Raw genomic sequence first — 13,995 nt, 5'->3', positions numbered from 1 at the left:
TGTGGAAGATGCTTTTTTGTAAAACCAAAGCAATGTCTCTTCTGTGTGTATGCCAAGGTCCTTGAGACTGGTATCTTCCCTGATTTACATCTCAGCTGTATTCTGCATAGTCTTCTTAGATAACTTCTGCCTGGTTTTCTGCAACTTCTTCATTCAGAAGCAAATGAACATCCAGCATTCATTTTACATAAAAGCATCTGGTCACAGCAACAATACATGTGCTTAGACATGCACATGCATTTTTGAAAAGTTGCAGACATCTGCATGCACAAATCAAGTACCTACCCTAGAAATGGGTTTCATGTGTAAGGGTTCTGTCTGAAATCTGTGCAGGCTTTTCCTGCTTGTTCCCGAGCCCTGGATGTGGAGATTAAGAGAAGGCTTTGTTCATTGTCTAAGTGCCAGGTTGCAGACTGATTATGCCTTAAAATGTAGTGGGGAAACAACTGACACTAAATGTGGCTCTCTGAACTCACCTTCAAATCAATTCTCTGCACACCTGTCTGCAATGAAGGGCATCTCCAAAGCCTCCCACAGCTTAATCCTGATCTGGGAAGAAGAGACTCCTCAGATGAGCATGGAGGGAGTAAAGAGCCTGGTGGGGTGTAAACTGGCTCCAAAGGTGCTTTGCTGCATGTAGGCATATTCCAGGGCAGAACTTGGGTCAGTAAGTGATTGTATATAACCAGCACTGATGTATGCAATAAAGGATCTCACCTGGGGTCTGTGCCTTCCTGTGCCACATTCATGAATTTACAAGATTTAATGTCTGGATGTGTCCAGGTATTAAATTTTTTGAGGTGCTTTCTTTTCCATTTCTGGAGATACTCATAGAATGTAAACTTGTGTTTCATTCAAAAGTCAACACTAGGAATAGAAAATAAGCTCTTTCAAATGTTCTTTTGACACCTAAGGCTAAAATTGTAATAGATATCTGCAAATGTTAGCATTTCTAACAGCAAAACAGTTCTCTTGTATAGAGGCAGTTTAAATATGCACACAGGTGTTTATATGGACGTAAGTGTATACATGTATTTCAAAATGAAAAAGAATAATTACACAAATATATATACCTTCTCAATATGCTTGTTTATTAATATTTAAATGTGATTAGACTCAAAAGATTGCATTATATTCCTGTTCTAGAATGCTTACCCAAATAAGCTTATATATCATCAGGAGCTTATTCTAGCGCAAAAATCTGTGTGTATCTGTAGGTGTATACACTTGCAAGATGTTTTTTATTTGCTCAAAGACAAAAAGAACACTGAAAAGTATGAAACTTTTTTCTTTTTTTTGCCAGGTCCTTCCGTTTCTGTCCTTAACATAACAGGATTGATTACTGACTGTAGAATTCTTCTGTAGCAAGAAAAGTATTTTGTCCCCATATTATGTGTACTTATATTCTTGTTGACTTGTTCTAGATGTAGTAATATAGAACTATACCTGTATTTAGAAAAAATAATTTTGTGTCTTCCTTAACTGAGACATTTTAGGGCATGGAAGAGCCAAAGATGTAAAACAGTGACTGCAGAGGTATTTGACAAGCCAGACCCCGAATTTCAGTTAATTCCTCGATCCAAAAATTTAGTTTGTATAGTCTACCTTTAGACTTGTATAAGACCTAAGCTACTTTCAACACTGCCCTTGATGAACAGATACACAAATACAAGCAGGAGTTAGAGCAGTTACAGGTATTTTTTCTTGAGGAATAGGAAATGTAAGCTTTCACACAGGTGAACCACGCAGGACTGAATGAAGATACGTGGAAAACTTGAAGTGTGATGAATAGAGCCCGAACAAAAAAGGAGGCACTGTGTGCATGCAGCGTACCTATTGAACAGTTCTCTACAAGATATGTGAACTGCCCTGTGTTCAAAAAGGCATACCTCCTAAGGAAACCTTTGTTGCTGCTATTTTCTACTATTGACATAGAGTATTTCCTTCTGCCAGTGAAATATTAACTGGGCTTCATAAGCCTTTGTGCAACTTCTATAAAATATTACTGCACAGCACTCGTCAAAAATGCCATCTGTGGAACAGTTTTTAAGAAAGGCTGCCTGAAAAAACAAGAGGTGGTTTACATTTTTCCTGTTAATTAGTATGAGAAAAGGAGTTGTAAACATCTCAAATGATTACATAGCTTAATAAACATACTACAGTTCTGAATTAGTTGAGTGTTAATTGTATTCTATACATACATGTAAATACAAAATGTGTATTTGAGAAAAAGCAGGAGTCTGTTTCTACAAATGCATCTCCTAATGTTGATTAATCGTTTGTATTGCTGCTGAATATGAAATACTATATTAAGCATCATAACCAACATCAGGATTAATGAGTTACAGATTATTATTTCTGATTGTTCTGTATTTATGTCAGACAGGATTAGCAAGTCACTATAGATTCATTGAAAAATCCTGTTAGAAGGTATTACATTATGCAGAATAACATCCTAAATTTAGATCACTGCAGTTTGGCAAGTTGTTTCTTTTACTTTCGAAACGGCTACCATATGGAATGCTTCAGGAATTTTTACTGGGATAAAATCTCAATTCTTTCTCACTGATACTTCACATGACCTTGAGTATCTCGCTTCTCTTCAACTGCCCTCCCATCTGTCTGGCTTTGTCTATTTATATGGCTAGCACTTTCTCTTGTCATGTGTACATACTCACAGATCTTGATCTGGTTATTTTGACGTTACATTCATACAAATGGTAATAACAATGACAACAATAAATGTATTAGTGATGTGATTCTGAGTCTATAGGAAAAAAGTAACAATTCAATAGCAGTTTCTTTGCTAGAGAGAAGTCATCAGGAAGTAAATTGTGAAGTCCCTTAAATATATGTATCCTTTTCAGAATTGAACAGGGTCAAGCAGACTTAATGTGCATAAAGCTGAACTAGTATTTTTGTATGGCTTAGCAGATTGTAACTGAAATTATTCTCTCCTGTGAAAGTCACTGTAACTGAGTTCTAGAATCCCTGCAGTACTTCATTTCTCTTTGAGGATTGCAGAGCAACAGCAGCAAAGTATATAAGTCACTCATCTTTTTAGGCTTGAGTTCACATTCAGCCAAAGAAGTCAAATTAATGTTTTTCTTGTTGTCAGTAAGAGGCACAAAGAGAAATACATTACTTATAACTTCTACCTAGTGAGCAGTTATTGACTTCAAAAAAATGAGCAGATCAGGCTTATAAAACCACTTTGTTCAGTTGTGCAAGGTCTCATGTCTTAAATTGGCTGGAGTGAGAGAACAGTGGTGTAAGGGAAGCATAAAAATTGTAGGGGTTTGAGCAATTTGTTCCTTTCTGTATGTGCTTGGCACAATGTCAGAGTCAGTAAGAGCAACAAAATGTCACAGAGTGTCTTTGGCCTCTTTTTACACAACTGCAAAATGTATTTAGAAACTGTAGAGGGACTGGGGAGGCTGAAGTTTTGTGCGTGGTTTAAATGGCAGTAAAGGATTTGAGTGCAGAGCTGGACATTCCTCATTTTTAGTTATTTGGTTTACTGACAAAATCCACGAGGAGGAAGGATGGGGCTAATGTCATCTTCTGACAAAACCTCTCCCCAAAGGGGTTACCTCTGTGGTAGTCCCAGTTTCTGTAGTTCAATAAAGGTGACAGAGGAACCTTTACAGCATCTGACCCTCACTTGGCCAAATTTAAAGTCAGAAGTCTGTTAGGTCCTAGATAAAAGAGGATGTTCTCCAGAGCATGCCAGAGTGTTTTATAATATGTCGTTAGGTTGTGTCATATTTTTTGTTTGCTGCTGTTTGGATCTGACAGCTGTAGCATGCAGGAAAGACTACGTTCAGTGTCATCCCTGCTTCCTCCTTTGCGTTCAGTAGCAACCAGCTGAGCAACAAGATGTAAGGGCTGAAAAATGGGGAGGCAAGAAACCAGCAGGGCTGCATGCAGCCAGAGGGAGACTCTAGCACATCTGCGAGGAGCCCTATCCTCCCCCATGTAGTGAGGAGCTGCCCTGCGGGTCATGCCATAAGCTGGCCAGGTTGCCTGTTGGAAAATGTCACCCTTCTGTGCCCTGCAGAGGTCTCCATGAGGGCAGTGACCTAGCTCAGCTTCAGTACAGGGTGAGGGAAAAGCAGGAGGTTTCTGGTCACCGTCTGGGGTGGCCTGAGTGAGGTGTCCCCTGGGGATGCACCCAAGCGTGGACTGGCAGCATGCATGCCTTGTCTGCAGTGCTGCCGTAAGAAGGCTTTGTTCCTTCATCAGCCCCCTCTCATGTGAGCACATGGCATGAAGCGTCTAGATGGTGCAGCCCCGTGTAGCAGAAAGGCAGATGGTAAAGCTTTTCTGGCAAGTTTTTACTGAGACTTACCCTTGTTTTCAGCAAGTTTTGGGGTGGAGATCCCATTCTTAGGCAGTTTGTGGAGACTTTTATTTGGACAGTGTTTGCTGTGGGGAGCTTTTTGCTTGCCTTTGTTGTTTTTTGTTCCCCCCTTCCAATAGTTGGGTGGGGGTTATTTATTTTCTTTTTTTGTCGGTTTTTTGTGTTTTTTGTTTTCAGAAGTGAGTTTGGGGGTCAGGTTTATTGGTTTGGGGTTTGTTTCTTTCAGCAGCCTTTCCTCACCGTGGCAGCTGGTGGCACAGGGTGTTTATTTCTTGTTCAGCTTTACCTTTGCCCTGGATCCAGCCTGTGGCTTTCAGTGCCTTCTGGCAGCTTCTAGGGGCTTCCACAGCTAATGGCTTCTGCCAGCTGCTCCCTGATTGGTGGGACCCTGTTTGTTAGCTTTTTCCTGATAGGCTCTGTGTTTGTGTGTTGCGGGGGGAGGCTTGCGCTTTTTTTTTTTTTTTTTTTAAATCCTCCATCTTCCCCCCTTCAACTTGCCTGCAGCCAGATTTCATAGTATGGAAGACACAGGTCAAATTTTGTACTCATAGAATAAGATAATTTTCAGTACAAGGCCATGACATGTTTAAAGGGCGTTTTCCTGAGCTTTAGTAAGGAAGTTTGAGTTATCTCTGTGTTTTTTTCTCCCTCCTGTGGAGCCCTGGCATGTCTGAGGAGTGGCTCGCTTTGGTGAGCTGCTGTGTGATGAAGCGCTGCAGGCCCATTCACAGGATTAAGATCTGAAGAAATTTCAAAAGGAGTTAAAGCAGTGGCTTGCAAAATGTCAGGTAAATTTTTTAATGGATATTTATGAAAGCTCTGTGAATAGCAGGAAAGAATGAATAAAAGTAGAGGAAATCAGTTAAATCAAGCCTTCAGGTGTAAATGGTGACTGTTGTTCCTGAATAGTTAATCTTGAGATCTTCACTTTAAATATCACTTTTGGTGGAAAGGGTATTGCAGTAGCTTAATGGCCAAGCTTTTTACCTCATCAGATAAAGTTAGGCATAGCACTATGCATTTTGTATGGCAATATGAGCTGTAGAGTGCAATGCAAATGACTGAAGGCATAAGAACTGGCCCCTGGTGCAATGTGTGGATCTCGTTGTCTAGACAGGGTTGCAATCAGTGTTGTTATGGGCAAAGGGGAAGCTCAAAATAAGTCGTGGAGCCATGAGCTAGGTTTATCAGCCCAGTGCTCTGAGCTACCTAATTAGTACAGGAAAACACATTAGCAAATGCAGTTAAAGTTGTTACATAATTACTTTTTTTTTTTTTTTTAGTAGCTGCCCTTTTTTGGTGTTATGCTGACACTTCCAATGTCCTTCAGTGTCCTGAAGGTTGATGTTTCAAGTCTGCAAAATTTGGGATAGACTGTGATTAGCATTTCAGTGTTTTCTCTGTGAGGAGGAGCATGATGCTGATGGTGGGGGCTTCTTCCTCCTCCCTCATTTTTGAGGTCCACTTATTTTCTTTCATGTGTTTCCATCTCACAGTGTACTTTCTTCTCCCAGGCTGCTAACTGCAGCCTGCCACCCACGAAGGGCTGTGGTTTGTCTGGCACTGACTTAGGAGTGGGGGGTGGGATGACAACTTGCCCAGAGAGGGCACCCCCAGAGCTGAAGCTGGAGCAGGGGATGCAGCGGTCACTGAGCTCAGTATAGATGCTATGGCAAAGCAAGTTCAGGCCAAGATGAGCTCAGACAAATCCTTGGACCATGCAGCATCAGGTAAGTGTGGAGGCTGTGTCCTTCTGCTGTTGATGACACAAATCAAATTTAATGGAGTGCAACAGGTGTTAAGTGCAATTGTATTTTCCCTTCTAATCTGAGACACAGGCAGGGTAGTAAATATGATATTGTTACTGCAAATTGTAACCAGGAAAACTCGTCAAACCAAATGATAATTTAGAAAGCCGACATTGGTTTACTGCAGTGCTGGGTGCATGGGGGGATGTTTTCTTCTGTTATAAATGAAAACAAATTTTATTTGGGTTCAGACAATTTAGGCTGAGAAACAATAAGCAAAAAACAGTGCTGGGTGCGCGGAGAGCTCCATTAGCTCCACCACATGCACACCCGAGTCCTAAAAGCAGCGTCTTTTATACCAGCATCTTGACCAATCTCCCTTCGCCGGACAATCGTCCTGCTCTTCCTCCATTGGGTCGCCTGTGTTACTAGGGTACACCACCTCCTCCTACTGGGTCTTCTTTGGCGCGCTTTTGAGAGTCTCAGGGTCTTTGTCTCTTTGGTACGCTTACCTTGGCGCGCTTGCTTTGGCACGCTTTCCTTGTCTCCTTGGCTTTTCTAAGTAGCGATTGCCTCAGCTCTAGGGGGAGTTTCGAAGAAGTGGTTACATTGTCTTAAAGGAGAAGCACATGCACCTATTCATTACAATTGTGATACAGGTTATAGTGGTCACAAATTATTTTAGATTTACACAGGGTACAACAACTTATCACACTATATTCTATTTTGACATGAAGCATGCCTATGTTTATCACACTTCTAACATGTACACCAGGCTATTCAAAGGTACATATTATATACAGTAGAGCAGGGGTCCTCAAACTATGGCCTGCAGGCCGGATACGGCCCCCCAGGGTCCTCAATCCGGCCCCGGTATTTACAGACACCCACACCCCCCTGCCGGGGGTTCGGGGGGGGGGGAACTAAGCAGCCGCAGATGACCTCCTGCCATTTCATCCACGCCGGCCCCCTGTTTAAAAAGTTTGAGGACCCCTGCAGTAGAGTACTTGTATATTCATAGTACATTACATATGCATTTTCTTTCACACACAGGTTTGGTTACAAGTTTCTTGCTTCCAATGCAAATGAATGTGCATCCTTATATATCACTACCAAAGTTTTTGCATGTTCCCCAAGTGGGGTTTTGCCCTCTTTTGTGGCGGGGGCAGCTATTTCAGTTGGAGGTCGTGATCTCCCATTACCGCAATTACCTTTGTCCTACTTTCAACTAATTTTCTGTGCATTTGTAACACCTCAACAGCTTGTCTCCTCTTGTGGTCAGAACTTTCTCACTTGGAGGCAACTTTCTGCATAATTTAGATAACCGTGGTTCTTATCTTTATCTGTTCTTCATTTCCCAAGGTTCACTCCCCTTGATTAGAAGTCCTTTCATTCATCAGTTTTGACAACTTCAGAGGGTGGTGTGGGTCATTGGACAAGAGGGTCAGTCAGCTTGACCTAAATTTGTGCAAGCACTTGTTTAACATATAGTTAAACACTAAATCAGAGTTCAGTAATTTGGGAGTTTAGGTGTTGATATGGGACCTCTGGGAAAGCTAAGCACTTCCTGGAGAAGTAGCAGGAAGTCTGGTGGAGTAAGTTAGTTTGCCTAAATTGTTACTTGGTATCTCTGTGTAGGTGGTAAGTGACTGAATCACACTTACAACCCTGTAGCCAGCAACCAAAGGCTTGGAAACAAAAATAAGCAGAAGGCGCTACGGGCTGCAAATAGCAAGAATTAAACTTTTAGTCCCAGAGTATCAAGGAAGTTCTAAACAGAGCCCAACAAATAGAGTACACAAAACTGAGTAGATAGTAGAGGTGTTCAAGGTTGGAGATGCAGTCTTAGGCAGATACAGATTTGAACATAACTTATTCCTAAAAGATGGGAAAGTAGTTGCATTGTAACAGAAGTGTTTTGAGTGGATGCGAGGTGATTAATGGCAAAGGTGCTGAAGTGATGGGTTAAGGTGGGTAATATATTATTTCCAGTAGTAAATATTGAAAATATAGTTTATGGCTGAGTACTACGTAACACCATCTTTATAGTAATACTCATCCATTCTGGGGTGGGAGAGTCGGAAGCGGGAGAGGAATCGAGTTTTTAGCTTAAATCAGGAACTGGAGATGATCTGTTGGTAGCAGCCTTGGTAGCTTAGCACAGATAGTCATCAGTATTTGTAAGATAGCAGACAATATAAGACAGGCATAAGGTTTTCCTTCTTACACACAATAGGTATGCTTGCCCAGAAGGGGAATATTCAGTGCTAAGGAAAAAGAAAAGGTGTGAAGTCATGGAGGGAGAAGAAGTTACTTTTTGCATTCAGTCTCAGTTAGAAAGTGCAAATACAGATTTCTGTAAACTTTGTTTATCCTTAATATCTATTTTAGTTTTCTGCTTTTACCAGTTGCTTTAGTGTCTGTGCATGTTTTACAGAAGGCATGTACTATTAGCAAAGTCTAGAGAATTTTTGACTGTATACAGGATCTTGCAATTACACAGTATAAAATGGAAATCAACTAATGTTCTAGTTGGTGTGAGGAGCATTTATTTACAATTCAGTTCTTGCTTCATCCCCATTGACACCTATACAATCTTTCCAAGAAGGTGGTATGTAGTACTGTTCTACATTATTCTTCCACAGGCATCTCGAATAAAGCAATACCACAGTAAGTACTATGTTTGCACTCAAATGGTTCTTCACAACTTCTTTTTCCGCTATTTTATTTTGTCAAAATTGTTTTTAGCTCTCAAAGAATTAATATAGCTTTGTCTAGCCTTTCAAAGAGGTGCTCTGATTTTTAATGTGGGAGTGCTGTTTGTAAGTATTTTGACTACATTGATGGCAGCCAGATATATCCCTTGATAAATAAACTGACTTAAAAGTGTTCTCTACTACTATTAAATGGAGCTATATGCTCTCCTAAAATCTCTGGTGTGCAGAAATTGCTGTGGATGCTATAATCTGGACAGACTGCAATGTTATCTGTTCATGCGTTTGGGGAATCTGAAGTAACAGTCTTGATCTTAAATTGTTGTCCCATAGGTGGGTTTGTTACCCACCGCACAATGCCAATTCACACACTGAGTCAAGGTATTTGTTATTTCTTTATTCTGGTTTGCACAAAGTAGGGAGCTAGGTGGTAACCCGTAAATGCCCGGCTCCCCAACTGTCAAAACACTATTTATAGTTCAGCATATAAAGACCTCAGCCTTCACTGGTTACAAGTTACCAAACTTCGGCATTATGTAGTACTCCTCTTCCCATTTCTCAAATAATTCTCTTGTTTCTCATGTTAATTAGTTCGCATGCTCAATCTCAATCTCTTTTGGGTCTGGAAGATTCCCAGAGCCAGTTGTCTCCATCTCCCCATGCCGGAATTACCTTTCCCCTAGTTTTGCTGAGCTCATTGCTTGTAATGAGCTTCGTATCAGCTCATCTATCTTTCGGACGTGCTTCATTTGTGAGGCTCCTTTTCTGGTGCTAAACGAAGCACTTGGCAGAATGTACAAAGTGCTTGTAACCTGAATTTACACTTAATAACTCATTTGTTCTAGCTGTCTCAAAGTCAAACCACCGACACGTTCAACTCCATCAGCCACCCGATATCAAGATTAGTTGTTCCTAGCCTAATAGAGGCATTTTTATTTGTAACAGTTTCTTCTTGCTTTGGTAGTTCACCAGCCTTCTCCCCTGACCACCACCCTGGGAAAACTTTTAGTTAGTTCTCTCTTCAGCCAAAGAAACAGTTGCAGTGGCTAGTCATGAAGAAGTGTTATTTATTGCAGGTGACAATATTGGTTTACTTTTTTTAAGTTGGTGTGAAGTTTGGAAGGCACTGGGTTTGGTCAGAGTTTCCAAATTTCACAGTGCTTAATATTGTAAGCACCCAGCAGAGCCAGTGGGTAGAGAGTGCACTAGAGGTAAGAGAAAAAGCTGGAGAAAAAACGTTCAGCTAAATTTTAAGTCTGGTTGCCTCTCCCAGTATGTCTCATTAAAACTTTGGTGTCCAAACTGCACAAGAAGTGTGCTTTATATGCAAAGCCAACAATTTACTGTAGGTCTAATTACAGTCTTTAATGTCTTGCCAAAGAAGTGTTATTAGTGTTACCATGTAATATAGCCTGGTTTAGCTTTGCAACTATATTGTTTGTTTCAGTGTAATCACTATGGAGAGACACTTACCAATCCTGGGTTGCGTAATTTTATGCCAAGAGGGAAAGAGTCGTTTAAAACTTACAGTCTTGAAGAGACTGTATGGTAGCAGAGGAGACCATTGTATAGGTAACTAATGAAACAAACTTGGGCTTTCTTTGGACTCTCCATATAAAGGAAGTAAATGAAGGTTCTGTGTTCGGTCAGCTGTAACTGTAGCGTCGACTATTGCTTGACACCCCCTAGAAGACTCTGAGATACCTCTAAGGAGCATACTAGCTCAAACTGTAAAAAGCATAAGGCTCATACTAGGGGATACTTTTAAGCATTTGCTAACACATTCTACACCTTCCTTGCTTATTCTGCATTTCTGTGTTACATGTGCATTTGTTTATGTAAGTTGTGTTTTATTTATGTTGGAAGCTTGTCTTTTGTTACTTCTAAAGCCAGTTTCACCCAGCTCCAAATATATCATCTCTTTAATGATCGTTAGTTAGCCACTGATGACAAACTGAATCACTAGAATAGTACTTGTTGTCACTCTCTGTTACTCACAGAGCTGTATCAGAATTATTATAACGAAAGACATAGAACCACGCAATTGTACAAAGATAAGCAAAACTCAAACAAATTAGATAAGTCTGCTAGAGCTAAAAAAGCTAAAACAAAGCTCCAGGTAACTGTAGGACAAGTCCAGATAAATCTTGCCTGGTAAGCCCCAGTCTGGAGGCCTTGCTGTGTTAGAACAAACCCTGTGGTTTCTCCTTCAGCAATACCATATCTACTGAGCTAAAGGACTACAAAAGTGAGACACAGGGGACAAACCCTGTTGATATTTGTGAAAATGAGAATATATTCTCAAATGGAACTTATTACAGTTCACTTGTTTCTGAACTATGCAAAGTCAAAATGACTAACACTGGTAATTAGGTGAGACAGCCGCTGTCAATTGGTCCCCAGGGATTCAATAATACTATATAATATATATAATGACTAATAGAATTTAATAATTATATATTTAATACAGTTAATATAATTAACAATAAGCTAAGGGGAGTAGGGAGGTTGGTCTTGACTGTAAATAACAGCCTGCTAATGAGGTGCTCACAGTTCCGTATTACAACTGTATTTTCAGAGTTAGGAAGTACAGAGCTGTTAAATAGTACTTGCAAAACTAGTCTAACTAAAGTAGTGCAGAATGTTTTATAACAAAGCGTTATCTCTCTGCGAAACATTACTCCTTTAGCATTTTGTGAGCTCTTCACTTGTATTACAAGCTAATATACATGGAGGAGTTTTAAGTCAAGCACTTAATGTGAAGGAGCATGAAATACTGGCAGTGATCTCTCACATTAGATCGTATAGTGGTTCACAAAGGAGAAGGAACAGCGTGACAAAAAAAATTACAAAAAGTTCACTGGCAAGGGTCACACATAAAATAGTTAGCAGTGGAATTTAGTAAAAAGATAGCACAAACTATGGGGATTGAGTGGAGAGGTCAGCTAGAGAAGCATACTGATGAGAAACTTGTTTATACGTGACTGCTACTTTCTATTGCTATTCCCATCACATGCATGATAGTTGTTTCCTTTCTTGCTAGTTACAGGGTTCTGGTTGAACCGCTACACTGTTGTGCTTGACAGGTTCCTTCAATGTCGCATCACTTAGTGACCTAAAAGGTCTCCTGTTTGTTGTCATATCAGTTATCTATTGTTCCTTAAGGTTTGTGCCATTCTGTTTTGATTATTACTTATGTTTTCACCTTTTCCCTTATGATAAACAAGCATCCCAATAAACAGGTGTCCTTACATTCCAGACGTCATTAAGGAAGTGTGTGACTGGATTTAGATTTGAGACATGCTCTATCTCAGAAATCCTCCTAAGTCTAAAACAACATCTTTGATAGTGTAAATATAACCAAAAAGTCAACTTCAAAGACCATTTCTTTTCAGTGAGAATTTTATAAACCAGTGCATACTCCTGTAGATTTCCAGCTTGGGACATCTTTCAGCTTGGAACAATTAGCGTTTTGCATGTTCTTTAGGAAACAGAAAAACCTGGCTGCAGTCACTTGTCCATAATTTTTAACTTTTCAAAATGAAATACGTCTCACGAGCAATATTTGATTCTGGCTATTTATAAGCAGGAAAGAATTTTAAGAGTAATGAGAAACTAGATAGCAAACAAGTAAATAAGGTTTTTTAGCTAATTGGCTTTACAGGTACAAAATTCCTAATAATATAACACTAATAATGAGATCTTTGCAAAAATCTGGCACCTCTGTAAATAAATTGCATGAGTTCTGCTAATATTGAATGGAGCAACAGGCACCATCAAACTACAAATTGTCCCTTCCTGAAATAAACAGTTGAATCACTTTCTGGAGATTACAGGCTAGGATAGATATGTAAAGTGGTATGTATTGCTGTCTGTTAGCACCATCCTTCCCACACCGAAAATGGGGAGATCTTAGATAACTGGGGGTGGGGGGCAGAACAAATAAAAATTGCTTTACTTAATTTTCTGTCTTGGTTGGAATAGGCTGAAGACCATTTTGGCTACTTCTATCATGATTTGGTGGCTGTTGCGGCGCAAACAGATCACTAAAACATTAAGAAGCAATCCCTTTAAGTGGGTCTTTGTAACATCTGCTAACTCAAAAGTACCATTTTCATATGCATGGTTCTCAACACAGTCATATAAGTAGCTGATTTGAACCAAGGAAATTGGACCAATGAATGAAGAATAAGAAAATGGTGTCTGATATTAATCTGATTTGTTGTATCCGGGATTGTGAATGAGTGTCTGGATAGCACAGAAACGTGTCAAGATGGATATTGTAAGAGTTTACATCACCCAAGGACTTGTCTTAAAATACTCATTTGTGTACGGGAACTATTAGTAAAAAGCTTAGGGAGACTTATAAATGAGCAGGGATTGACCAGACGATAGCTTTCGTGTATGTGAAATTTAAGTACAAATCTGGGTTATTTTAGGAAACAGCTGAATGGTGACTTTTCATCAGTCCTGCAAGGACACATCGCACATACACATGCCAGTTCCTTCTTTAATTCTGCCCACACTACTGGTTTGTGAAGAAACGCATCTAGTTTCCAATTGGGTAGAATAATAAAGGAGTGTGTTAACTCTAATACACTTTCATCAAGTGTTAGCCATTCTCATTATTTTACTGTATTCGTTCTAGCCTGATCTTCCACAGATTAACCTTTCTTATAACACTGTCACACCCCACCAACTGTGATTTAGCAAGTATGTAATTTATCACTTAGTAAGAATGTCCATGTTAACCACAGTGGGGATTTTACTGGCAGTAAAATCTGCTTTTTCTCTTAGGGAAAATAAAGGCTGTATCCAAGTGGACTGAGAAAGTTTAAGGCCTCTTATAATGAGAATGACCTTAGAAAGAATGGAACTTTTTATTACCAAATGTTTAGTATGTTCTGTGGTTGTCCTGAGACATTCTGTGAGAACAAAGACTCTGATTGGACAGGTATTTTTATAAATAAAAGTGTAGACAATGTTCCAAGTAGTTTTGTGTGTCCTACACAGTGAAAAAGTAGTTTTATTTAGCCTACATTGGCACTTCTTGTAGTCAGGAATAAAGCTGTAAATATGGTCCTTACTGTCCTACTGCTGCATGGATTTTTTTCCCCTCTAAAGGTGAAAATGTCTCTATTAACTCTTTTTCAAGCACAGAAGAAAGCTG

The 13,995-nt window shown here is 39.8% G+C and overlaps 1 protein-coding gene across 1 annotated transcript in view; it reads left to right on the top strand.

Annotated features, from left to right (window-relative positions):
• Positions 1 to 13,995, top strand: part of EYS (eyes shut homolog) — an 874,042-nt gene that overhangs the window by 443,195 nt on the left and 416,852 nt on the right.

This window comes from Falco rusticolus, chromosome 6 (assembly GCF_015220075.1).
Source record: "Falco rusticolus isolate bFalRus1 chromosome 6, bFalRus1.pri, whole genome shotgun sequence".
NCBI lineage: Eukaryota > Metazoa > Chordata > Aves > Falconiformes > Falconidae > Falco > Falco rusticolus.
This window is presented reverse-complemented; position numbering and strand designations above follow the sequence as displayed.